This window comes from Lissotriton helveticus, chromosome 6 (assembly GCF_964261635.1).
Source record: "Lissotriton helveticus chromosome 6, aLisHel1.1, whole genome shotgun sequence".
NCBI lineage: Eukaryota > Metazoa > Chordata > Amphibia > Caudata > Salamandridae > Lissotriton > Lissotriton helveticus.
The window spans coordinates 1,664,247,864-1,664,275,399 of record NC_136067.1 but is presented as its reverse complement, the minus strand read 5'-3'; positions in this window follow the sequence as shown (position 1 = coordinate 1,664,275,399).

Below are 27,536 nucleotides of genomic sequence, written 5' to 3'. Positions count from 1 at the left end.
GCCAACATTAGGAGCACACACCGCCAAGGTTAGCCTGTGGGTTTTAAAGATCCTAGTCAGGATTTTACGCGATCGCTCGGAGCATCCCCTCTCAGGGTCATCCCACATATCATTCAAGCCCAGTCGCACATATTCTCTTTTGACAAAAGCCAACCAGGGGATTTTGTCAGCATTATTGAGGCTCAATAAATGCTTCAACTCCTTGTGGAAAAGTAAATTTTGCCATGTTATATGTGCCTACGTGTTCCCCATGTTATGTCATATGTGTATGATCGATATGCATGTATTCCCCTCTGATCGATTAAAGACGCAATTACAGTTGTGTCCATCTCTAGTATGCCAGTTTCCAGTCCTCGTGAAAACAACGAATATTAGGCCTATGTAATCCTACGTTGCCACGTTTTACAGTGTGCACGTTAATTCATTGAATTATCCCCGTTTCTAGGCCTCAAAAGGGCCCGGACTCAGATTTAGCTCCTGTTTCCTGAACCCTCTCCGAGGAGCGATACAGCCCCCACCTGTATCCCTGACCCTTCACTTACTTTCATGCCTCGCAGTGCCCGGCTCGGCCTGGCTCTGCCTCCCAGTCTGCCAAGAGTATGTTATGATTCTAGTTATCAGTCCAGCCCTCCTTCTCTGCATTCCTAAGCTACTGAATCGCATCAATAGTTTCCGTCATGGTCTAGCCTTTATGTCTCCATGTAAGAGAAATACTGTATTAATATTCATAGAATATTCCTCGCACACACACTACATGTAGAATTATGCATGCACCAGTCTTAGTGTCTGTTAGCCTTTACTCTGATAACTCTTGGATTCCATCAACATGTTCTCTAAACACTAGATACTAGATAGGCTTTAGGTACATGTCGCTCTGACACTCCAGACTTTCGTCTCCTCTTCTAGCGCAGAAGTCATAGCCCCCAGTTCTCTCTAGTAACACGTCATTGTCAGTTTGCGCGCACCACTAGGTTAAAGGTCCCAGCTGCTCAGGTAGCCCCCTCCATGTTTCCGCCCCTTTTATGACATATTCTGTTACGTTTGCATCACATGTCTATGTATACGCCCTGTACACACCTCTTGTTACACCCACTTTATGCCTTATCTTTCGCGACTGCTACAAACTCCGCCTACTGCTACGCCTACTGTATTGAATACAATGTATTTGTTTAACTATAAATATTGTGCACTGTTATTAAAGTTTGCTAGCCATTCCCAGATCCTGCCCCGGCAGCTGCTGGGCCCTGCCATCCCATCCCCGTACAGGCTGTCCTGTTACAGTCCTTTATGCTTAATTAAAGCCTGTCAACTCCAGCTACCTCGAATCTTGACTCTTATTTATTGAGCTATCTGTTTATATTGTATCCAGTCAAAAATAGAACCGGTAATTAATTATTTATTTACCACATAATGGCGCCCGAATAGGGACTTGCCCTTTCCCCACGCGCCGGAGAAGCCACGCAGGCCCCCTGATCCTCTGCAGCCGTGACGGAACCATACCGTGCACGTGCAGATATTTCTGCTTCAAGTATCCCTCAGGCCCACGGAGGAGACGGAGGTTGCGGTCCAGCATCCAGACGAGGCGGTGGAGGAACGCGGCGAGTCCCGACCAGAGCCCAAGCCGAGAGTCCAAGGTCCGAGGTATCCGGAGGCCCACCTGTAACTGAAGTCCGAAGTTCGTCCGTCCGTCGTCGTAGCAGTCCAGTCCAGTCCGAGGCCTTCCGTTCTTGCTGCCCGGTGAGTACCGTTGCTGGGGTAGTATCTAGACAGGGTCAAAGTAATTTGTCTCTGGTCCGTGGGTTTGGGTACACAGATCCAACACGAAGTGTCCACCTAGGTGGATGCGGATCCTGACGTGTCTCTTTATGGGACCGGTAAGTTTCGTGCTGTTTTAGCAGTGCATCCAGTCATTCTAGTAAAGTTTCTGTTCTAGTAAGTTCTGTTCTCGAGAAATTCATGTGTTCTGTTTTCAGTATTTCAGGTAATATTCTGTCCAAACTGTTATTTTAAATGTTATTTCATGTGTTTTCAATGTCGTGGTATGAGTGATTTGTTTTTCTTAAAGTTAATATTGTGTTTATCGTGTATTGTATTGTGTCCAGATTCCAGTCTTAGTTATGCCTTTGTTCTCTAAGTTACGTCAGTTAAAAACTAGAAAATGTCTGCTCGAGGAAGCAGTTCCTGTCCCGCCTAGGGACAGTCCAGGTCATTTTATGTATCATAAGCATGGCATAAGTGCCATATTATATCTAGACTTATGGGTCGAGTATACTAAAGATCTAGAAGAGAAATATAGATGGCCTGTATCAGGTACATGGGATGCCGAGTGCATCATGCGAGTAGAAGAAGTATTTTGGAAAAAGAAATCCAGACAGTCCCAGAAAGATGCCATCGAGTTATGGCGCAAAGAATCTCATAAAAGAACCGAAAAAGAAATGAGAAAGTCAGAATTAAGTAGAGAATCCTCAGAAAGAGCCCAAGAAAGGGAATTAATCGAAATAGGTGAACGAGTTAAAGCCGAACAGTCAGACAGACAGAGAAATGCCCTCATTAAGGGTATGTATCCTCTTCTTGCCGAGGGCTTGCCGAAAGCAACCCCGGAAGCACCATGTAATTTTCCGCCGCCATTAGTTCCGATTAAGCTACGTCACAAACCGACCGCAGCTGATATTTTTCTCTCGTCCTACTTGGACGACACAGTCCCAGAATATGCAAATCCTGTTCCGCCTGCTCCTGTAAATAATGTAATTCCTGTTCTTCCAGCCACCGGGGCACCTGTTACAGCACCTGTTACGGTACCCCCGGTCCAGCCCGTAGTACAAGTTCCCGCTACATCGGTCACTCTGCCAGCACGAAGAGTATCAGTCGACGATTCCAGTTTAGGGGCCGCGGGGGGAGGTCCTCCTGGTACCCCGCCGCCACACAAACGTGTAACATTAGTCGAGTTACATGAACGTGCGTTACAGCGTACGCCCAAATATCAGTCCGTTGCAGATATCAGACGAGCTCTTACCGAATGCCGTTATGATCCAGTCCCAGGCGATGATAATATGGTTATATATTCATTGCGTGTAAGACGGGTGACCGAGTATTTGGACACCCTACCGAATATGAAAGAAGATCTAGACAGAATATATCGTTTCATCCGTATAGGAGAAGATCCAGAAAGTATTGGCGAAATCATGTCTCTAAGGAAAGCTGAGACCCAGCTCATGCTATTAAAGTTTCTAATCAATTGTTTAATAAGGGAACAAGATTGTCCGACTAAAGATCCGACCGAAATGAAAGTTCTGACAAGGTGGAGTGATAATATAGCCGAGGGTAGACACAAGACACTCAGTAGTATAGAGAGTATGTACAAGAAAATTCGTAAGGAAATAATAAGGTTTCACGAGAAACGCAAAGCAGCACAAGTAAGCGAGAAAGAAAACGACTCTTCTACTGAAGAGGTAGACGACGAGAATCCCACCAGAATAGCGTATGTAGGTAGAACTAGACTTCCCGACCGACATTCACGCCTAGAACACAAGAAAGTTTTTCCTCTTCCAGCACCAGAACAAGGTTCTCTGGAACAAGTATTTCAAGCTACCGATCACATTCTGAAATCACGAATCGGTTATAGTGAACTCAGTACCATGCATGAACAAGAACTAGTCCGATCAGCAGTCCGATGGACTACTGATTCTACCACTTTTCCAGACGAAATAGTGGCACAAATGTTTCTGAAACTGCCCCCAGCCGAGCAGCAACTGGTGGGTATGTATATGATCCAGCACCTCATTACACTGTATGAGGGACAACATTCTGATCCAGGTCCGTTACATGATGTTCTGAACGAGTTACTCCAGTATAGATGAAAAGGTTTAGGTACCGATTTAATTAGTGTCATTCTAGAACAGCGCCACAAATATAGAACGTTTCTGAACCCGCATTTTGTTCACGTCTCACCCCCAGAAAGTAAACCATTTTACATAGATAGACAGCATCCGTTACGAGAAGTACACCCAGTTAGGACACCGGGTGGCGATCTAGAACGAGTATTTGTTTACACCCCGATTACCAAGATGGAACTCTTAGAGAGGAAGAAGTTAATTCCCTGTCATGACAAAGATCCAGCAGGGTTCCATCGAGAATTAAAAGACATGCTCCGTATGGGAGAGTACACGTATCCAGATATCATTAAAATGTTAAAGGTCCTGTTGCCCGCAGGGGTATATGAAAAACTCAAGGAAAAAGAATGGGAGGTGGGAGAGAAAAAGATAGATTGGACAGCTCTAGAAGCTGAAGATAATGCACGAGTACCAGGTACCGGTCTTGGGGACAAATGTAAAGAATTACCCGAGTTATTGATTCAGGTTTTGCCAAGATTATTAGCCACGAAAAAGGAAGATTGGGATGCAATCTCAGCCTGTAAACAGAAACCAGACGAAGATACTAGTGATTTTTATTCTAGATTCGAGAAATGTTTTATCATTGACAGTTGTTTGAAGACAGGTAGCGAGTCATACCCTCATCTTTTTGTTACTAAACTAGTCGAGAATTCAAGCCCACAAGTTAAAAATCGAGTTTTGAAAGTCGAAAGTACCTGGCAAGCTAATACCCCGTCCCAAATGTTACAGATGCTCCAGTATCACCAGAATAGAATCAGGGAAGAGCAAGAACACGAAAGGAGACGTATGAAAGACACAAAAATGAAAGTACTAGTTGCACAATCTGTTCCACAAGACAGTCAGAAGAGGGGTCCGAATCAAGCCAGTCATCCTGCAGCTCCCGTTAAAGGGACATGCAATTATTGTAAACAGCCAGGTCATTTTATAAACGAGTGTGCAGTTCTGAAACACAATATAGCAACTGGTAAGACTAAAGAAAGACCACGTCCGCCTAGACAAGAACAAGTTTCACAGACTTCTCAGCCATCACAGAATGCACAACAGACAGTTCCAGCATCGCAGCCCATCGCTGCAACACAGCATGTTACACAGCAGATGTACCAGTATGCCCAGACAGAGTATCCAGAGTATCAACAGTATTCATGAAACAGCCTAGAGAGGGAGGTAGGCTTGCCTCTCATCGAGATACCTGTAGATCAAGAGGGTCCCTATGTACACAGTCAAGTATTAGGGAAAGACAGAAAGTTTTTGATTGATACAGGGGCAAGTAGGACTACTATCAGTCATGACGAGGTTCCAGGGGCTCCGCTCTCAGGCTCTAGAAATGTTTCCCTTGGATTTTCAGGAAAGCCTATTGTAAACGAGATATCAAAGCCAGTTACTCTAGAAGTTGGTCCATTGTCCCGAACTACTGATTTGTTACTTACAAAGTCATGTCCAGAAAATTTGTTAGGCATCAAGACATTAAAAGAATTAGGTGCAGTTATTTGTTGCTCCCCAGAGGGAGTTCGTTTGTTTTTAAGGGACTATAAAGGTCATTATGTATTACGTGATTTTGATCCAAGATTACGGAATGTTCCACAGCATTTATGGGCGCAAGGTCCAACTGATGTAGGTTTTATGCAAATTACACCCCATCGTGTGACTCTCAAGCAAGGTATAGTCTTGCCACGAATCAGACAGTACAGATTGCCACCTGAGGCTGTAGCAGCCTTATCCAAAATTATTGACGAGCTTATTGCTCAAGGAGTGGTCGTAGAAACTGACTCCAATGTATGTAATTCTCCTATCATTCCAGTCATGAAACGTACTGATCCAAATGCACCTCCAGTATATCGATTAGTGATTGACCTTCGAGAACTTAATAAATGTATCATACCTCAGTATCCAGTAGTCCCAGATATTTCATCCTTATTGACAGCTATTGATCCCGAAGCTACATTTTTTACTGTAATAGACCTCAAGAATGCATTTTTCAGTGTCCCCATTCATCCAGACAGCCAGTACCTTTTCGGTTTTTGTTTAAATGGAAGGAGCTATAAATTCACACGAGCTCCTCAAGGTTTCACAGAAAGTCCTAGTATTTACAGTCAAGCACTTAAAAGACAACTAGACAATATTCACATGCCAGCTGACACTGCCCTGCTCCAGTATGTCGATGATCTACTGATCACAGCCCGTTCTGAACGTGACTGCGAGCGTGCGTCACTTACGGTTCTGTATTTCCTAGCCGAGATGGGGCACAAGGTGTCCCCTTCGAAGCTCCAGTTCTGTGTCCAGCAACTGATCTACTTAGGCCACTTACTGTCCAAGTGGGGTAGGCAGTTGACACCAGACCGTATCCAGTTGATAGCGAGTCTTCCACAGCCCAAGACACAGAAGGAGGTACGTGCTTTTATTGGCCTCACTTCTTACTGCAGACAATGGATTCCTCAGTATGCATTTCTAGCCAAGCCACTGATACAGTTAACGACACAGGAGGCAGCCGTATCGACTGTCCTCCCTTGGACATCTGAACATACACTTAGTTTTAATGAATTAAAGAAAGCCTTATGCCAAGCACCTGTTCTAGCTACACCGAACTACAGTAAGCCTTTTACACTTTTTGTCACAGAACGTGATGGTACTGCATTATCTGTTCTCACACAAGATCAAGCAGGACAGTACAAGCCTTGTGCTTTTTTTTCGAGCACATTAGATCCAGTAGCCCAGGCTTTGCCTGCGTGCCTCAAGTCAGTTGCAGCCACAGCTCTAGCTATCAGACACTCCCTGACAGTACAAGTTCCACATTCCGTGGAAGTTCTTTTAAACCGAACACAGACTCAGCACTTGACCATTGCACGTTTAACAGGTTATGAACTGACACTGTTCCAGCCACACATAGAAATCAGACGCTGCAACGTTTTAAATCCTGCTACACTGTTACCGTCAGTTACTTCGAATCCTGCAACACATGACTGTGTGGAAGTTATTAACACTATGACTAAGCCAAGACAAGACCTGACAGACATTGCACTACCTAATCCTGACCTGACACTTTATGTGGACGGTTCATGTATGAGAACTAGTACAGGAGAACTAGTAGCCGCGTATGCAGTGACTACTGACATTGAAGTTATTGAAACACACCGTATTGACACCCTGTCTGCTCAAGCAGCAGAGCTAGTTGCTCTGACCCAAGCCTGCATACGTGCCAAGAACCTGAAAGTAAACATATATACAGATTCACGTTACGCATTCGGAGTTGTACACGACTTCGGAGTACTCTGGCAGGAGAGGGGTTTCATGACTTCTCATGGAACCAAGATTCAGCATGGTCTCCTCATTCAAGCTCTGTTAGATGCGGTACATTTACCGACGGCTATCGCTATCATGAAGTGCAAGGCACATACGAAAGTTACTAACATCATTTCCCAAGGTAATGATCTAGCAGATCGAACAGCCAAGCTTACAGCTCAGACACCAGACATTCCAGTTAACAAGACACAGACATTCATTCAAGAACAGACTACTTGTATGACAGTTAAGGACCCTACACAAGATGTCATAGACATACAGTTACATGCCACTCCCGAAGAAATCAAGAAAGGGGCTGAACAAGGAGGGGTCCAGACAGATCAGGGATGGGTGACGAAGGGAAAAGCCACATGGTTTCTCCCCGACTCTATGGTTCAAGTCATTATTAATACCGCACATAGTCCAGCACATCTAGGAGAAAAAGCTATGTTAGACAGTATACAGAACCTTTGGTTCAACAAGCACTTACGAGCTGCAGCCAAGCAGAAAGTCCGTACTTGTATGATATGTTGTCAGTTCAATCCAGGTAAAAGTGTCCCGGTGGAACAAGGTGGATTCCAATCTCCTGACTACCCTTTTGAAGTCCTCCAGATGGATTATATTCAGATGGAGCGATGTCGAGGTTTCAAGTATGTCCTCGTAGTTGTATGCGCTTTGTCCAGGTGGACAGAAGCATATCCAGTTCCAGATTACACAGCAGCGACCACTGCCAAGCAGTTGGTTCGTGAATTTTTCCCCCGTTATGGACTCCCTAGGGTCGTGTATTCTGATAACGGCCAGCCATTCTCATCTGAGTTGATGAAACATGTTTCCCTCTTGTTAGGGTACCAGTGGAAGTTCCATTGTGTGCGCCATCCTGAAGCAGCCGGTCTCGTAGAGAGACATAATCAGACCCTGAAAATCCGTATTGCTAAGACATGTAAAGAGAAAGGTGTAGACTGGCTAGTTGCCCTGCCTGTTGCTTTATTCTTTATGCGCATGGCCGCACATTCCAGATCAGGTCTGTCCCCTTATGAGGTCGTATTCGGCCGCCCCCCAAACATGTGGGGTACACCTAGACCTCGCAGTATTACAGATGTTTCCAGTAATATGCTGACAGATTACCTAGCTTCCTTGATGTCTGCCCTACACTCTTGTCGTTCACAGGTTGCCGCTGCATTTCCAGATAATACCGAAGTGAAACCGCATGAGGTCATTCCAGGTGACCTAGTACTGGTCAGGAACTTTGATCGTTCAAGTCCGCTGGAGCCTCGCTGGAAGGAGCCGAGACTAGTCCTTCTGACCACCCGTACGGCCGTGAAGTTGGAAGGCCGCAAGGGTTGGGTCCATCTGTCGCATATCAAGAAATTTCATGGAATCAGACAAAAGACTTTTAATGACAATTCCAAAGACTGTTCCATTACTAGAGACTGCCTGAAACCAGACTCTAAACCAGACATTAATTTCAATCCCGAACTGAAAGTTCCTCTGTTAGAGAAAACTCCGCAGCAGGAGTATAAATTAAAGCTCCGGTCTAGTAAAATAAGTCAGCCAGTTTAATTGTCTAAGTCCCTCTCGGGTGAAACGGTTAGACAGGTTTCTGACATGTATGAGATAGACCCCCATAGTGAGAGAGTTAGTCAAAACTCTATCAGATGTATCGTTTTTCTAAGTTTTCTATTGTTTCTAAGTTTGATGGTTACCTGCACAAGTTATGCATTACATTTATGTTTTCCAATTTCTCATGTAAATAAGTTTTCCAATGCCACAGTAGAGCACACATTTAGTGATCTGCCTCCTCACGAGTTATCCTATCGTCTTGCTATGCGTAATAACACATTCATCAGAATGTTACACTATTCACACCAGACCAGCAATGCCACTAATTGTTGGGTGTGTGGTCGACTCCCCCCTTTCCAGACACCGAAGGGAGTTCTGCCACTCTTTCCTTATCCGTTTTCACATAATGGTTCGTGTGGAGCACGGTCCACGTTAACGTCATCTTCAAATGATATGTCCCTTCTGAATAGAACATGTTTTCCAGACAAGCAAGGTCTCCCCCATAGAACAGGGTTAGATCTAGAAAATGAAGTTTATAATTTAGGTAATTATTCTTCGAATTTTATGGTCCTGAATGTTCAGTCTGATACTACTCCAGACTTACCTGCTATTTCAGTACTACCAGTCAAAGGCGAATTATGTGTCAGAAAGAATGGTTCCGCACATGTAGGACATAGTGATTGCACTACTACTGTCGAGTATAGTGACAGTGGGAAATCTATTTTCAAAGCCTCACGTCATTCTTATTTTGTTTGTGGTCAGACCGCATATATTCGTCTGCCCCTCGATTGGGATGGAACCTGTTACATTGCCTTCCTACTGCCACCAGTTTTTCTAGCCCCATCTGATTATCATAGAAACACACATCTAGTACACGTCAGGCATAGAAGGGAGATCGAGTCCCCAATTGTCGATCAAACTGAAACTACTCTAGAACAATATCAAGACTTTAATAAAGGTTTCTTCTTCTTTATAGGACCTGTCCAGAATAGTAAGTTAATACGTAGACTAACCAGAACCCTTGAAGCAGTAGTGAATGAGACTACTTCTGCTCTAGGTAATTTAACCGAAGAGCAATCTGCTATGAGATTTGTCGTGCTCCAAAATCGTCTCGTTCTTGACGTCATACTGGCCGATAGAGGAGGAGCATGTAGAGTCATCGGATCTAGTTGCTGCATTTTCATTCCTAATAACGCGCCGTCTGTTTATTCAGCTATAACCAGACTTCATAAAATTGCCCATCAGTTACACCAGAATCCAGGCACCTGGACATGGTCCGGTTGGCTCTGGAGTATCATATCTGCCTGGGGATGGAAAGTATTGTCATTTCTAGGTATTGCAGTAATGATCGTATTCAGTTGCTGCCTCTGTATACAATGTGGCCCTGCGATTTGCGGCATTTGTGCTACCTCTTGTATTCCTAGTCCTAAGTCCCGTTCCAAGACAATTCGAGACGAGCAAATGATGCTATATGAAATGATAGATGGTATCATGAATATAGATGTTTCCTAATGGAAACGTAGGGCACAAGGAGGGAATGTGGAAAAGTAAATTTTGCCATGTTATATGTGCCTACGTGTTCCCCATGTTATGTCATATGTGCATGATCGATATGCATGTATTCCCCTCTGATCGATTAAAGACGCAATTACAGTTGTGTCCATCTCTAGTATGCCAGTTTCCAGTCCTCGTGAAAACAACGAATATTAGGCCTATGTAATCCTACGTTGCCACGTTTTACAGTGTGCACGTTAATTCATTGAATTATCCCCGTTTCTAGGCCTCAAAAGGGCCCGGACTCAGATTTAGCTCCTGTTTCCTGAACCCTCTCCGAGGAGCGATACAGCCCCCACCTGTATCCCTGACCCTTCACTTACTTTCATGCCTCGCAGTGCCCGGCTCGGCCTGGCTCTGCCTCCCAGTCTGCCAAGAGTATGTTATGATTCTAGTTATCAGTCCAGCCCTCCTTCTCTGCATTCCTAAGCTACTGAATCGCATCAATAGTTTCCGTCATGGTCTAGCCTTTATGTCTCCATGTAAGAGAAATACTGTATTAATATTCATAGAATATTCCTCGCACACACACTACATGTAGAATTATGCATGCACCAGTCTTAGTGTCTGTTAGCCTTTACTCTGATAACTCTTGGATTCCATCAACATGTTCTCTAAACACTAGATACTAGATAGGCTTTAGGTACATGTCGCTCTGACACTCCAGACTTTCGTCTCCTCTTCTAGCGCAGAAGTCATAGCCCCCAGTTCTCTCTAGTAACACGTCATTGTCAGTTTGCGCGCACCACTAGGTTAAAGGTCCCAGCTGCTCAGGTAGCCCCCTCCATGTTTCCGCCCCTTTTATGACATATTCTGTTACGTTTGCATCACATGTCTATGTATACGCCCTGTACACACCTCTTGTTACACCCACTTTATGCCTTATCTTTCGCGACTGCTACAAACTCCGCCTACTGCTACGCCTACTGTATTGAATACAATGTATTTGTTTAACTATAAATATTGTGCACTGTTATTAAAGTTTGCTAGCCATTCCCAGATCCTGCCCCGGCAGCTGCCGGGCCCTGCCATCCCATCCCCGTACAGGCTGTCCTGTTACAGTCCTTTATGCTTAATTAAAGCCTGTCAACTCCAGCTACCTCGAATCTTGACTCTTATTTATTGAGCTATCTGTTTATATTGTATCCAGTCAAAAATAGAACCGGTAATTAATTATTTATTTACCACACATAAAAAACATTTAAAAAACATTTAAAAAGCATCCATGCATTTCATTTTTACATAATTCCATTATTATAATACAATGATTACAGGGAAGCACCACAGGTATTAAAATCAATAGGACAAGCTAAACAGATGATATCCGTATTAACAATCTCATCTAGATACTGTTACTGTTTTCCTGTCTACATTTAGATTCGGTAGGCAGTAGTTTGAGCCTTCTAGTCCACATGGCTAGCAGATATTTAGAGACTGCGAATACGATACAACCTAGGGTGCTAGTCTTTAAAATTCTGAGGGAGTATAACAGATTTTTAAAACCCAGGTTCCTGCATAAAGGTATCAGCCAATACTTTCTAGATTTGCTGTAGGCGGGACTATAGAAGAGCACATGGATTTCATCCTCCACACTACAGCTGCAAGCTGGACAAGACTTATCATCTGAGACAGACCAATTGCTTGTAAAAGCTTTAAGAGGCAAGGTGCCAAGCCTCCATTGAATAAAAAGCTTCCTTGCTAGGATTGGAAAAATAATATCCATAAAATCCTCGAACCTATAAAAACTTTTGGAAATCAAAAATGATTTGGTAAGGGTGCCAACATTAGGAGCACACACCGCCAAGGTTAGCCTGTGGGTTTTAAAGATCCTAGTCAGGATTTTGCGCGATCGCTCGGAGCATCCCCTCTCAGGGTCATCCCACATATCATTCAAGCCCAGTCGCACAAATTCTCTTTTGACAAAAGCCAACCAGGGGATTTTGTCAGCATTATTGAGGCTCAATAAATGCTTCAACTCCTGCCTATAGTTTAGCAATTCCGTGGTTGACCATACCCTGTGCCAGAACCTAAGCGGTTTAAGTGCTAACTCATCTTCTATGGGCGTGAGTCCCAGGTCCATTTTGAATGGGAGTAGTGGGGTACTTTGTGGTAATGACAGCAGCCGTCTAATAACATTTGACTCCAGTTTGGTAATTTCGGGGCTAGCTGAATGTCCCCACAGTTCACCACCATAGAGTGCCCCAGCCCTGGCTTGGGTTTTGTAAATCTCCATGGCTGGGCTCACTGGTTTAAATGAAGAGGAGTTTGAGACCTTCAGGATTCCACCCACCAGTTGTGATAACTTGAGACGGGATTTTAATTGCTGTGGTCCCCAGGAAAGATTTTCGTGCAATGTTACCCCAAGGTATTGGAACGTCTTGACCCTTTCTAAACTTACCGACCCTAGAGTCGGGTTTGGTCGCATAGATGCCGTAGGATTGAATATCATGTGCTTCGTTTTATCGGCATTAATCTCAAGGCCATGACAGTGCCCCATTCCTTTCGTATCTGACCTGAGCAAAGTTCCCATCATGGAGCCTCGTGATTGTGTGCAATATTTGGGGTGGGACACCTAGATCCTTAAGAACCCCCCATAATTTCTTCCATGGCACCAAATCAAAGGCGGACCTGAGGTCCACAAACACCATGTAGAGGCTGCCACCCTCGATCTTCGCCGTTTTCCAATACAGGAGAATTAGGCGAAAGATCTGGTCCATGGTGGATGTGTCCCTCCTGAATCCCGCCTGTAGTGGGCTTAAAACCTCATGCTCCTCCATCCATCCCAACATTTGGTCCAAGACAAGACGTGCAAAGAGTTTCTGTGAAACGTCAATGAGACTAATCGGCCTGTAGTTCACTGGGAGCAGAAGAGAACCCTTTTTAGGGCTCGGACTCCTCCCCACTGTAAGTGGGGGAGGAGTTTCGAGATCCTAATGTTATAAGAAAAAATAGAAGAAGTATCCTTAGGGCCTTGGCGAGAGGAATTCCACACATTCCTTAGCGTTTTCTGTCATCTGGCCAGTGATTCGTCTTCCTTGTGTTTTCGTTTTAATAGGCTTGAAGTGATAGGGTGAATGTAGTTTTGTTCCGCCATTTTGGGCATATTTCGTTCGTGCTCACGCAAAGAAGTACATAAATTATAATTAGGAGCTGTCAGGGTGCCTCCGTTAGTGAATCCAGATGGCCGGGCGCGTTCACAATTCTGCAGCTCTCAGCGCGCAGCTTCCTTGTATTGGAGAGCCTTTGCACGAGGGGAGGCTGTTTTCCGCTCATCATTGAACAGTGGCAATTTTGGCACAGCTCGGAAAGGGGCGATCCCGGGTCTGCTGCCCTGGATTCCGTTCTCGGATACGATTGTAGTTGGCTTGTGCTTTAGAGCTTGTCCCATGCAAGCCAGTTTCAGACCGTCGGCAGGAACACTTCTAGTGTTAAGCCCGCAATGCCCGTGTAAGTTAGGAGGCATTAGTTGACCGCGCTCCGCGGGCAGAGGTGCAGCGCTTTAGGGCTGCGGCGGCGAGCGGAGCTTTGAGTTTGCCCGATCTAGCGAGTTTGGTGAGTAGTTTCTTTGTGAAGGTGCAGACTGTGCTTTGATGATTTCCTGAGCAGAAGTTTCTAGTGTGCCATTATTTTCAGATTAAGTAGTTATACCGAGTTAATAACTTTTCCTTGCGTTAGCGAGGGGTGCGAAGAAGTCGCATCAGGAGTGAATCAGAAGTGTTCGATAACTTTGAGCGTAGGCTTTACTCACGCGGAGATTCTCGCCATAGCCTGAGGGAGCCGCAAGGGAGGGGAGTCGACTGTTAGTCCCCCACCCCCCCCTTCTAACACTCGTGGGGAAGGAGCAGTCCAAGCATTGCTGTATTTGTGATGTCTAAGAGGGGTGGCTAGGATTTCCCCCGAGACTTTCACAGGACACAACGTTTCGTGATTCACCTCCAACGGTATGCCCGCCTGAAGGTAGTTCTCTGGACGGGACGTTTATTTGTGAATGGATCCTGTTAAGCGGTTGCAGGGGTGTCGTTTTGGACGGTTGTTGACCCTGTTACTTATTTCTGTAAACCTATTCGCAAGGCTTCTTTTAGGAAAGAGTTCAGTTTTGACAGAAGTAAGGTGTCTCTTTCGTTTTATTTATTTGAACTTTAGACGGGACGGCATCCTTTTCTCATCGGTACCGTCTCCACGCGGTGTTTTCTGCGGGCCGAGTTTGCGTGTGGGGAGCTGGCGCATAGTGTGGATCACTAGGGCCCCCCGTAAGTGGCACGCACCAGGAACCAACACTATAGAATGCTATTTCAGGTTCATCGCCTCTGCTGTCCGGCTTACCTCTGTGCGGTAACTTTGCGCCTGCGGGGGGCGAGCAGGTGGTTCAACGGGGTGGACATAGTCGGGAGGTTGGCTACTAATCTTTGGCGATGGGGGGGAAATGGCGCGAAAGCTCGTCGGCCATTTTCGTCCTCCCCCACCCCCTTTCCGCTCTGGCCATTTTGTCGGGTCAGTGGTCCATCCTTCTACCCGGCAGGCGGGCTTCCGCTTTTCCTGTCTTTTGGTGCGATCGCTTTATTTATATTTAATTTATGTATTTAGACCCTTCCTATATGGCGCGGACTTTTACCATAGGCGTTGGTGCACAATTAGTTTTCAGGCCTGTTTTGTGAAGCGCACTAAGTACGTAGCCGGTTAGGGGCCATTCTCATTTTCCTTACACGCTTGGGAAGCGTGAATCACTATCCGTCGGAAGCGTGATGATGATATATAAGTACGCAGGGGTAATTTTAAGAAAATTCACTTTTCCCCCGCGCCTGGAGGTTTAGGCATTGGGTGACATTACTAAGTGCTCCTAGAACCCCGGGCTAATCACGCGGTGCTCATTACGGATGGTTTACGTAGCCTAGGCTCCTCAGCATGGTACTTTTGCCTACGGTGTGTTACAGGGAAAAATTGGCAAATTTTGCTCTTTCACGTTTTCCCTCGCAACAGCACAGCTTTGTACTTGCCAGTCTTCATTCCCTGCCAGTGTTTTGAGATATTACGTTGCAAGTAGGGGCCGGCGGGGTCATTAGTGATGCCCAGGGACCTGGCAGGCTTCTGTGTGCGCCGCAGTGCTTTGCTGGAACGTGGATGCTTTGGGGATTGTTCATGGATTCCTTCATGGCACTCATTATTGACTGTAGTCGGCTTCGTGGTGGCACTGCAGAGAAGCTTTCTGAGTCTGGCTGGGGGAACAGGAACATGGTGTGTGTTAACAATGCTACCAGTACTACAGCCACCAGTACTACCACTACCACCACAACCAGTACTACCAGTACCACGACCACCAGTACCACCACTACCAGTACTACCACCACCAGTACTACCACCACCAGTACTACCACTACCAGTACCACCACCTCCAGTACTACCACTACTACCACTACCAGTTCCACCACCACCAGTACTACCAGTAACACCACCACCAGTACTACCACTACCAGTACCACCACCACCAGTACTACCACTACCAGTGCCACCACCACCAGTACTACCACTACCAGTACCACCACCACCACCAGTACTACCAGTACTACCACCATCAGTACTACCAGTACTACCACCACCAGTACTACCACTACTACACCCACCAGTACTACCACTACTACAGCCACCAGTACTACTACAACCACCACCACCAGTACTACTACCACCACCAGTACTACCAGTACCACCACCATCAGTACTACCACAACCAGTACTACCAGTACCACTACCACCACCACCAGTACCACCACCACCAGTACTACCACCACCAGTACTACCAGTACCACCACCACCACCAGTACTACTACTACCACCACCACCACCAGTACTACCAGTACTACAGCCTCCAGTACTACCACTACCACCACCACCAGTACTACCAGTGCCACGACCACCAGTACTACCACTACCAGTACTACCACTACCAGTACCACTACCACCACCAGTACTACCACCACCAGTACCACCACCACCAGTACTACCACTACCAGTACTACGGCCAGCAGTACCACCACCACTAGCACTACCACTACCGGTACCACCACCAGTACTACCACTACCATTACCACCACCAGCAGTACTACCACTACCAGTACCACCACCAGTACCACCACTACCAGTACCACCACTACCAGTACTACCACCACCAGTACTACCACCACCAGTACTACCATTACCAGTACCACCACCTCCAGTACTACCAGTAACACCACCACCAGTACTACCACTACCAATACCACCACCACCAGCACCACCACTACCAGTACTACCACTACCAGTACTACCAGTACCACTACCACCACCACCAGTACCACCATCACCAGTACTACCACCACCAGTACTACCAGTACCACCACCACCACCAGTACTACCACCACCAGTACCACCACCACCACCAGTACTACCAGTACTACAGGCACCAGTACTACCACTACCACCACCACCAGTACTACCAGTACCACGACCACCAGTACTACCACTACCAGTACTACCACTACCAATACCACTACCACCACCAGTACTACCACCACCAGTACCACCACCACCAGTACCACCACCACCAGTACTACCACTACCAGTACTACGGCCAGCAGTACCACCACCACCAATGCTACTGCTCACCACCAGCCATCAGTGCACAATTTCTACAGGCAGTCACGGCCATCAGTACATGCATCGATTGTTACACATCCACAATTAAGTATTGTAGCAATCTCAGTATGGTACACTTTAGTTTTAAACATATTCATGTAAAAACACAGCATGCCACCATTGCTACAATTATAATCTAACACACATAATTCCACTACACACCACATTAACACACTCCATAACACTTAGCAAAAATACATTACCATTTACAATGCCATTAGCTCAAACTCAAATAAATCCGAGCCCGATTGCATTTCTAATGCTTGTTATAAATAGGAACTATCTCTGCTCCTAGCCAAGTAGAGGAAACCTCCATGCCTCTTAGGATCGCATTGAAGATGATGAGAAAGTAAGGGGCCCAAATCCCAGGTTCATGCTTAAATAAATCTCCAGGGAGTTTATCATGCCCTGGGGCCTTACCCACCGCTAATCTCCCTATCGCATCTGTCACTTCACCCACGGTAAACTCCAGGGAGTCATGTGGCATATTTAATGCTAGAGTACCTCCCGCATTATGCACTGTGGGTTCCTCACTATATAAAACTGTGAAATGGGATTCCCACGCTGAGGCGGCAATGTTAGGTTCTACCGCAGATCTAGGTTCCCCAGATCCTGTGTTTACTAATGACCAGAAACTTCGTGCATCTCTGGTTTCCAGTGCCATAGTTAAATTGTGCCACCTGTCCCAGTCCCATTCACTCCTTGCATGTCACATAGTTTCTTTGTAGAACCGTCTTAATTCATGCAAATTGTTCTTATTAATGCCTGACTTGACTGCTGCAATCAGCTCAGCCTTAGCCTTCCTGCAGGCGGAGTTATACCAGGCTGAAGCAGGTGTCCTCCTCTTCCTAGGGATGAACAGAGGATTAAGGACGTCTCCTAGCGCAGAAACTATGTCTACGTGAATCATACCAAGTTTCTCATTAAAGTCTGGAGACATCGGTTGGTTAATCAGACTGTCCAACTCAGTAAATCTTGAGTGAACCATGTCATACAGCCTCGCTGTGTTTTCTGCGGAATCTGCTATCTTTCTCCATTTTACCCTTCGCCTGTTATTTGACAGTGTGAGCCCCATTTCCAGATTATTATTGTCTGTACTAGAACTTTCCTTGGGCCCCGAAACACCATTTCCAAACACAGAGCATTCTGATCACTATCAGACCTGGGGATCACTCTGAAATCGAGTACCTTGGGCCACATGCGCGTCTCGACAAATATATAGTCGAGACGTGATTCCTGGCCCTTCCTGTTAAAAGTGCAGCTGGAAGGACTGTCGGATGCAGTTCGCCCGTTGCATGCCCTCAGAGAATTATTAAGGGTGAGAGACGTAATCTGGATCGCCAGAGGCAACCACGATTTTGGGCTAGGCGAATGGCATGGTGGAATCCCCCAGTAATCGTCCTCACCCATGAGGGCGCCCTCTTTTATACTTAGCAGAGGCTCAAACTGACAATTGACATCACCTGCGACCAGAAGCTGACAGTCACCGGGCAGGGAGCTTAGAAAACCAGATAGTTAGTCTATGGTGAGGGATTCCGTAGTCAGACTAACTGGACGTGAATAAACATTCACAACAGCCAGATTGCGAGCGTTTGGCCATTTAATGAGTATGCATTGTATATCTTCAGAGTGTGTAATGACACTCTCTGCAGTGCAGCCTAGGTGTGTGGCGACCCAGATTGCAAGGCCGCCTGACGGCCTCCCTCTGCCACCCCATCTAGCAGGAATATAAAAAGTTGCAAAACCTTCTCTGGGGTAATCCTCCCTCGCCCATGTCTCCTGGAACACACAAATATCCTTCAAGTCCACCAAGGAACCCCACTCAACACAGTTAAGCTTGTTAACTAAACCCAGGTATCAAGAGCGTGTACAGAGTTCCCCAAAAGAATTGGAGTGAATTAAATAAGGGAGTAATTCTCTTTCTGGAAAGGGTTGAATCGTGCAGCAGGGAATAAGGTAAACCCTTGACGGAATTGAGGATGCCTCACACAATTAAAAGGCTGGACGACTATTGCCATCCTACCTAATGATTGTATCGTGTCATCAACGCTCTTGATACCTAGTTGTAGGACACGTACATTGGACCCCGGTAAACATTGTCCTTATTTGTCCCTCTTGATTGTTAACACATGTTAACTAAACCCGCCACATTCCAGGACAAGATGGTCATCCCCTTTTTCCCCGACAAAACCAACTGAAGAGAGAGCACCCTATTTGCAGGAACTCGTCCAACCCCAGCCCCCATGACCGTATCTCGACCAGATCGATTATTTGGTGTTTGTGGATCATTCTGTGAGTTTATTAGGCCATTCCTAATCGTCTCTAACACTCCAGCAGAGCCCACTCTTTTACCACAAAGAGTATTAGTATCTAAATCCTTCTTGGGGTGATTCAGTCAGTCTACCGCATCCAGACTGCAAAATCTATTTTGCAAGACTGGATATCTCTGAGCGGACGACTGGGCGCCCCAACCGTACACTGGCCTGTGTCTACTATGTTGCGGCACTAAAGTCCAACCACCTTCCGCCTCGTGTGGATTGGCTGGTGGATAAAAGAATGATGGGGGTATGGCCGTATGAATGACCCGGTACTGTTGTGGTTCCAGTTACAAATGTGCCCAACAGTGCGAGGGTCCCTGAAATTTATCAGGACACAATCGCCTGCTATAGTCTTGGGACTATGACCAACCCAAGGGGCCCTTCGCACCATTAATAATTCACTTGTAACATGGGAGGGTAATGGTCTATTCAAATTTAACCACTGGGTCACTTTGTTTTTCAGGGACCAGTATGATTCCTGATCCCTGGTGGTTATTTCAGGAACACCAGTTAAGACCACCACATACGGACTGGTTTCCGGGGGTAGGTCAGTACTAGGAACAGGCCTTGTGGCATCTACAATCGGAATTTGAGCTCTCTCTTTCGGTTTTGCTACAACCAAGGAGGTACGCTTGTTATCAGGGAAGGTGACGGGATTATCAACAAGTTGAATAACACAGGGGTCTGGAATTCGAGTCGGGGGCTTATTGTTAATAATGCTAACACCAGCAGTAATGGAAGAAGATTGATGCCTAGAGTCCCGCCGTGTCCCAAGTTCGTTAAAAGTTTTTCCCGATCAGGACCCTTAGACTTCTCCTTTCGACTAGAGCCCAATATATCTTGATCCAATTGTGTAAGCCTTTGTTCAATTCGTCCTAGTCTTTCTTCTATTGGTCCGAGCCAAGTCCTAAACAGATCTATCAGTTTTGTTAATAAACAATCTTCCGGTGCAGTAATGCCCCTACAAGCTGAGCTACATCCCTCGAACTCTGGCTAGTGCCCAAATCATTCGTCAACACAACCCCCGAACAGTCTGGTCACTTAGAGCACTTCCCCCTTTATCAGGGACTGATACAATGCTCTCAGTCGGTACTTTTGGGCGCTTCGATTTACCTTTGCGGCCCACAAGTGTTGTAGGACGCTTTCTTTTGGTAGAAATGCCCGAAAGAAAGTCTCTGTTTCCCTTAGCCTCCGAGCGGCTCCCGCGAAGCGGGGGCTGCAAGGCGCTGCTTTTAAGCTCCCAGGTGCTGTGGGGGCAGGAAGAGGACAGAACGTTGCCGCGCGGGCTGCCAGTCCTCGTAGTCCCGCCGGTAGAAATGCCCTAAAGAAAGTCTCTGTGTCCCTTAGCCTCCGAGCGGCTCTCGCGAAGCGGGGGCCACGCGGCGCTGCTTTTAAGCTCCCAGGTGCGGTGGGGGCGGGAAGAGGACAGAACGTTGCCTCGCGGGCTGCCGGTCCTCGCAGTCCCGCCGGGAGAAATGCCCCAAAGAAAGTCTCTGTGTCCCTTAGCCTCCGAGAGGCACCCGCGAAGCGGTGGCCGCGAGGAGCTGCTTTTAAGCTTCCAGGTGCGGTGGGGGCGGGAAGAGGCCAGAACGTTGCCGCGTGGGCTGCCGCTCCTCGCAGTCCTGCCGGTAGAAATGCCCCAAAGAAAGTCTCTGTGTCCCTTAGCCTCCAAGCGGCACAATCACTGTGCAGAAGTTGGTGTCCAGCTTTTGTTGTCATGGTAACTCGGAAGAAGAACATGTAGAACCAGAGGTGATCAGAGAGGCCATGTTAACAAAATGCGTTCCTTTAAAGGTGCTAAAAATGAAGAATGTTAACATTAACAACGACACTACAACAAAGAGAACCTGGAGCTATTCAGGTACAACACACATGCTCCAAGTATCAGTACTATTTTGAAAAAAGGGGTGTGCAGTTCCTCAAGGCAAATGAAGTTTGAAAGATTCAAGTTCCAGGGGAAAGAATGCACTCCAATAGGAGCACAGGCCCTCACACACCCAAATGGGTGTTATGCTTCATTATTGGGTTAACTCCTCGTTGGGCTAGCGGTGCAATGCTTGACAAACACAAACTAAGGGGCTCTTTGGAGGAGATATTTTTCTTAGCTGTCTGGTGAAGTGGGGGTGTGTGGGCTCAAGTGTAAAGTGTAGAGTGGTAGGACAGGGTGTGCTAAAATAGGTATGTGATACTCATTAGTCTGACCCTAACCATCACCATACATATTAAAACTTTCACATTCAGATCCTGGACAGACAACCCTAGGGGCATATTTACAAGGAGGTAATGTCACTAGAACATAACTTTTTCTGACGTTCTGGTGGAGTCACTCCTTTGCTTTATTTACAAGGCAGCATTGAGCCACTTAACATGGCTTAACGCCTTGTAAATAACACCCCTATTCACGCAGCACTTAGCGTGAAAGGGGCATGAAATGGGAGTTGCAGTGGGCATTCTGCCACATCACCTGTTGTTTTTTGATGCTGCCCCATATTTACAAGGTATGGGGCATCAGCAAAAATACTGCCAGGGAATACCTGGTCTTAAACAGTCAATACGAGGGGAAATGTTTTATTTCTCCTCATATTTTGATCTTTCCCAATGTGCTGCATTCTGCAGAACATACAGCTACAGAATATCGCTTGTAAAGATTGTTTATGTGCAGGAAGGTTTTCGCAACAACAACTTGCGGGGGGGGGCGGGCGCTGGATGTTGAAATAGTATAATTTACTCTTCCAACTCCAGTCTGTGCGGACACTAGGGAAGGTGTTGGATTTTAAATCCAACACCTTCCCCCCCCTCCGCAAGTCGTTGTTCTGACTTGCGGAGTAATGGTATGTGGAATCACAATGCGGTCGTTGTAATGACCGCGTTGTGATTCCCTGTGGGGAAATAGTTTCGGGGTAAATGTTGTTTACCCTACTAATTATTATAGTAAGCATTCTGGTCCATTGTTGTTTTGCAAATGTGGGCCAACCAAACTCAAATAAGCCTCAAACATAGGTAGTAAGAAAAATTCTGGGATATGCTCCTTTTTCCAATTTTTTTCCTTTTTTAGCCATGAAAATACTGACCATGCTGGTAAAATACTAGAAAGGTGGCAACCCTGCAGAGCTGGCCTCTTTTCCTGGGCTTCAAAGTCATGGTCTGCCGCTGTGAGGCCAAGGTAAGGATACCAGTTTGTACCAGGCTTACAGCAGCCTTTCATTGCTTTTGGACAATGTGCTTTCCATGTGTACTGCAAGTTTGGAATAAAAGAATTCCATGTGCAGGTGAAAGGAGATATAGGTCAAACCTGTTAATTCACTCTATGATAATTTACAAAAGGAAATGAACTCTGGAATGAAAATGTATACTAATAATTTGTATTGAACTTTTATACATTGTTAAGGCGGTTGATAGGAGCTTTGTAGCCATGGCTCGGGACACATCCCATTGACTCCTTTTACCCTACATAACATTTCATTCTTGCAATTTCACAGTGAACAATGTAAGTTTGGGAAGAAAATCCCCAAATGCTAATTAGACCCAAAAGCTAACTAGACCATTTTGGGCACAATGATGCATTTTGTGCTAAGAAAATAGCGGTAAAAGCTGTGTTGGGATCCACGCATAATTCCTCACAATATCATGTAATATTGCTGTCATTTCGTGTATTTATGCTACAGCAAATTACGCCAGTTACGCCCACCCCCAAAATCACAGCCAGAGAAAACCCTGAATAATACTGGTTTGTTAGTGAAATTCTGAATTACTTTTTCTAGGCCTGGTCTCTGCTTTAATATACTTTTAAATAAAAGGTAAATGTATGAGAACTCAGGTTAAACTCACTAGATTATAGTGCATAAAGAAGTCAAAATATTTTTACCTGTGTTGTTTTCTTTCATATCTTTGTACTTAAAAATCGTCTGTGCCGCATACATTATCTGACACTGAGTAACTGGGAAACCATCCTTGGAATTTTAAGTCACATTAGCTCCCGTTAAGGACTTACAGCAAGGTGCAATACACCTCATTAAGGGCCTGGAAAAATATGATCACATGAACCAGTCCTGATGGATCGCTACAGGCTCCCCTTTCCAACCTACACAAGTGTCAAAGCAAGCTACATCACCTACGAAGCCATCATAGCCAGCACTTCTGCCTTTTTGTCAAACAAGCTTAGCATTTCCAATAGCTCTTGGCACACCCACAGCCAAAACACCTTCAGAATGTATATAATAAGTGCAAAAAAAGAAAGTACTTGACAACAGGACGTCTGCATCTATGCACCTAGGATATCTAGAATATCTATGACATCCTAGATTAGTAAGGACTGCTTCCACCCAGCTCCAATTTAGTTAAGAGATGAAGACTGTCCTCTCTAAACAACACTACATTATGATGCAGTAACAGTCCACAAACTAGCGACACCTCCTATCAAATGATGACTGTGTGTTTGCCTTTGGCCCTATACAGCGCTACACTGCTTTTCAGCTAGGATTGCGCTACAGAAATAACACTTGCTTACGTATATCATTGATAATGCAGTCATGTGCAAACAATAAGTTAACATTTGAGAAAAGATATTACTTTGAGAGACCTAGGTAAAGATTCCCTACCCAGTCTAATATGTATTTCCAATTAATAGTTCTTTAAAATATAGCACTTATTGTAATGTTTTAAGTGCAGGGGTAAGCCCACCTCCCCAGTGCGTGTATTGGCCATTGGCCAACACTGGGTAGTATGTAAAGGCCCCCTTTTTAGTTGAGCCTCACAGTGCTTGCGCTGTCTGCAAAACCTGTTGTATCCTCTTCTATGGGCTTTGGCACACCCACCAATTGACATTGTATGTTATCTGTATTTTTTAGAAAAGCTGGCTTGTTATTGGTGCGTTTGTTTAAATGCCCCTCCTTTGGCTGCTTTGCTCTCTCCCTAGAGGTTTCACTTAGAGAATATTTTTACTGTACAGCCTGTGATGGCCTTTTCTCTTTCCTCCCACCTATTGTAGGTTTGTTTAGAGCTAGTGTCCGCAACAGAAACATAATCACTCATCCTTTCTTGTATGTGAGGGCTGAACAGAGCGGTCTTCGGCATTGCATAGACATTTTTGTGAGTGCTGCACATACTGAAGCATGCATTTGCGTTTCTTAAGGTGTGTTAGAGCCTTATTTGTCTTTCTCCTACTCCGCATTGCTTCTTTTAACAGAATGTAAACAAACTGCTTAAGCATTTTCGTGCGTGCTGTGCGTAGTAAAGCATGCAATCTAATTTATAAGGGTGTGTTAGTTTCATTTTGCTCTAAATTTTTTCTTTTTTTTCTTTTATCCTACTCTGCATTGCTCTTTTTAACAGAACAGAAACAAAAGCGCTCTTCCATGCTCATTGTATGGGAGAGCTAAACAGAGTGGTCTTCAGCATTGCCTGGGCAATTTTGTGTATGTGCTGTGTACAAAAAAGTATTTGTTCTCGTGTGTGTTAGTGCCTTTTGATTCCAAATACAAGGGAATACGACCTAAAAAGTTATTTTTAGCACTACATACAATTATTTGTCTTTCTACCTGCTGAGCAATCCTCTTTTTAACAGAACACAAACAAACTACTGTACCGACCGAGTTCCTTGTATCAAGGGTGGCTCCACAGATAATAATTTCAAATAACTCACAAACACTAAGCGGAAATATTATTCTATGGAAATAGCAGACTTTTAAATTAGTCTTATATTGTCACTTTCCCAGCCCTACAGCTTCATTAATTGATCACGATTTATATTTTCAATTGCACTTATAATTTTCTCATAAGTATAAACAAGGCTGTGCCAAAATATTTATTTATCTTGATGTTCTGCCAGTGCTGCATAATGCTCCCTTGCCTGGGACCGGTGGCGTCTGGCAGGGAACGGTGGTGGGGGGCAGAGGGGAATGGTGGTGGGACAAATATTAAAAAGCAAAACACTTACCTCCTTTCGCCGCGAACGCCTCTGTCTCTTCCCCGTTGTTGCTGAAGAGTCTGGAAGAACACAGGCTCCCCTGAGCCAATCACAATGCATCAATGCAGCGTTGTGATTGGTCTGAGCACCATGGTTCGGTGGTCACATAGGCTGTGGGAGCCTGTGCATGTTTCCCACCCAGGCTGTATTGTAACCTTGGTGAGGAACATGCAAAGTGCGCAGGACTGTTTGGCCAGCCAGAGATAGCCGGCCAAGCAGTTGTGCATTCTTAGTGTGCACAGTCCACACCTCCTCCCTGAGCCACCAGCCCCGCCCCACCCGCCCTAACTCAGCAACGCAGCAATGGAAAATAAAATGATAATAACTTTGTTATTTTCATTTTATTTTCTGCTTTTCCACTGCTCTGGGAGCATTGAGAGATGCTCCTCCACCTTAGCGGTTAGCGGAAGACCCACCCCTGCCTGGGACAGGTTACTTTAGAAAGTAAAATAGCCTTGTTACATCCTAAAATAGTCTGCACAGATTTGCATTTTCCAAACCCAAAATGCTCCACCGTTTATTATTATTATACTTAATAAAGTAGTCCTAAGCATTTGGTAGAATTCCATTCTTTTTATCACACTTTCCTCTTTATGATATGCTCCCACTCTTATAAAACAGGGACTCCTGTTTTGCAGTCTGCCTGTTTGTGATAAAACATGTTTTCTCTTTCCCAAGTGCGTTTTTTGTTCTATAAATTCTGATGAAGGAGCAAGGCAACAAAACAGAGTACATCAGAGAGAATTAGCACATAGAACCCCAAGAGGCAAGAAGATGAGTAAGTACTTTGCTTTTTTTGTTACTCTATAATCAAATTCTTCTTCACAGAATGCAGATAAGCACAGTCAATGCATTTCACCTTGTTACACGCATTCTCACGGCCAAAGTCATGTGGGTCATTGTAGGTGGTTCTAAACAGACGTTGTGTCACAAATGATGAACAAGTGTGAAAAAGGGCTCTTTTAGCAGCAGTGAGTGTGAGTTCGCTGTAGGTTTCAGGTAGAATTAGAAACAAACTTATAATTTGTGAGTTTGAGAAAGACATCCATCCATGTTGTCCTTTTGGACACTTTTTCGTCATTTGTGATAAGGACCTTCCCATCTTATTGCCTCTTGGGTTTCTATGTGCTCTCCTATGTACTCTGTTGTGCTGCCTCTCAATCCTGTCAAAATAGATCTAATGTATGACCAACTGGTAGCTGGTCGTTAGAGGTGGGCAACATTTGTTTAAGACACAAGAAACACTTCTGGTAGTGTGGTAAGGGTCCCCTAGCTGCCATTATTTGAAAAATGTAATGTATACATCTTTCTTTTTGGGCCATTTCCTAGTGAGCCTAGTGAGGGGCCATTTTTATTGAAAGATTAAGAGCAAGGCTAAGTGTAAGGAAGTATGAGGCTCCCCACGGATTCCAGAACTTTCTTTCACAGAATTATGAGGAAAATTAATTGTTTTAGTTAAAGTTTGAGGTTTGCAAGGGATTCTGGGTAAAATAACCCAGTGAGAGCCACACAAGTACCCCCATCCTGAATTTCCCTAGGCAATTAGTTTTCAGAAATGTACAGGTTTGCTGGGTTTCTCTAGGTGATGGCTGCACTAGGGCCCAAAGTCCACCACTAACCACTTTGTAAAAAAAATGGATTCGTTTTGAGTGGAAAAATATCATGTATCCATGTTGCGTTTTGGGCCATTTCCTGTCACAGGCACTAGGACTACCCACACTAGTGGGGTACCATTTTTATCATAAGACATGTGGGAGCGTAGAATAGTAGGATATATATGCTATTACTAATTGGATTATGCTGCATTTGTGCCCTCAAAATGTGAGCCAGTGTGTAAGAAAGAAGACAATTAGAAAAATACACTCTTGTGTGGGTACCCACAAATAACCACTGTTTCTAAACTCCCTATCCTTTGCCTATTTCAGAAATACATACCTTGATACCTATTTTTCACTCTATATTTTTCACCACATGAATTGGTCTATACTCAGTACACAATAAAAAAACACTGTACAGTGCAGGACAGTTGTTGTCTCTGAGTACCTCTGGTTCCTTGGAGGATCTACAAACCCTAAATATTCTCACAACCAAAAAGGTCTAGCAAAGGTAATGCTACATTGCTTTTGTAAATCTGCATTCATGACAAAAAGTTGCATATGAAAATATTGTCACAAATGGCTGCTTTTTTTTCTACTAGTTTTCAACCTCGCCTTATTTCAACAGCTAGTTTCTTTGGAAAATTCTTGAGTGCTCTAGACATATGACACCCTGCTGAATTCAGAATTTTGCCTACTTATCGGAAATATA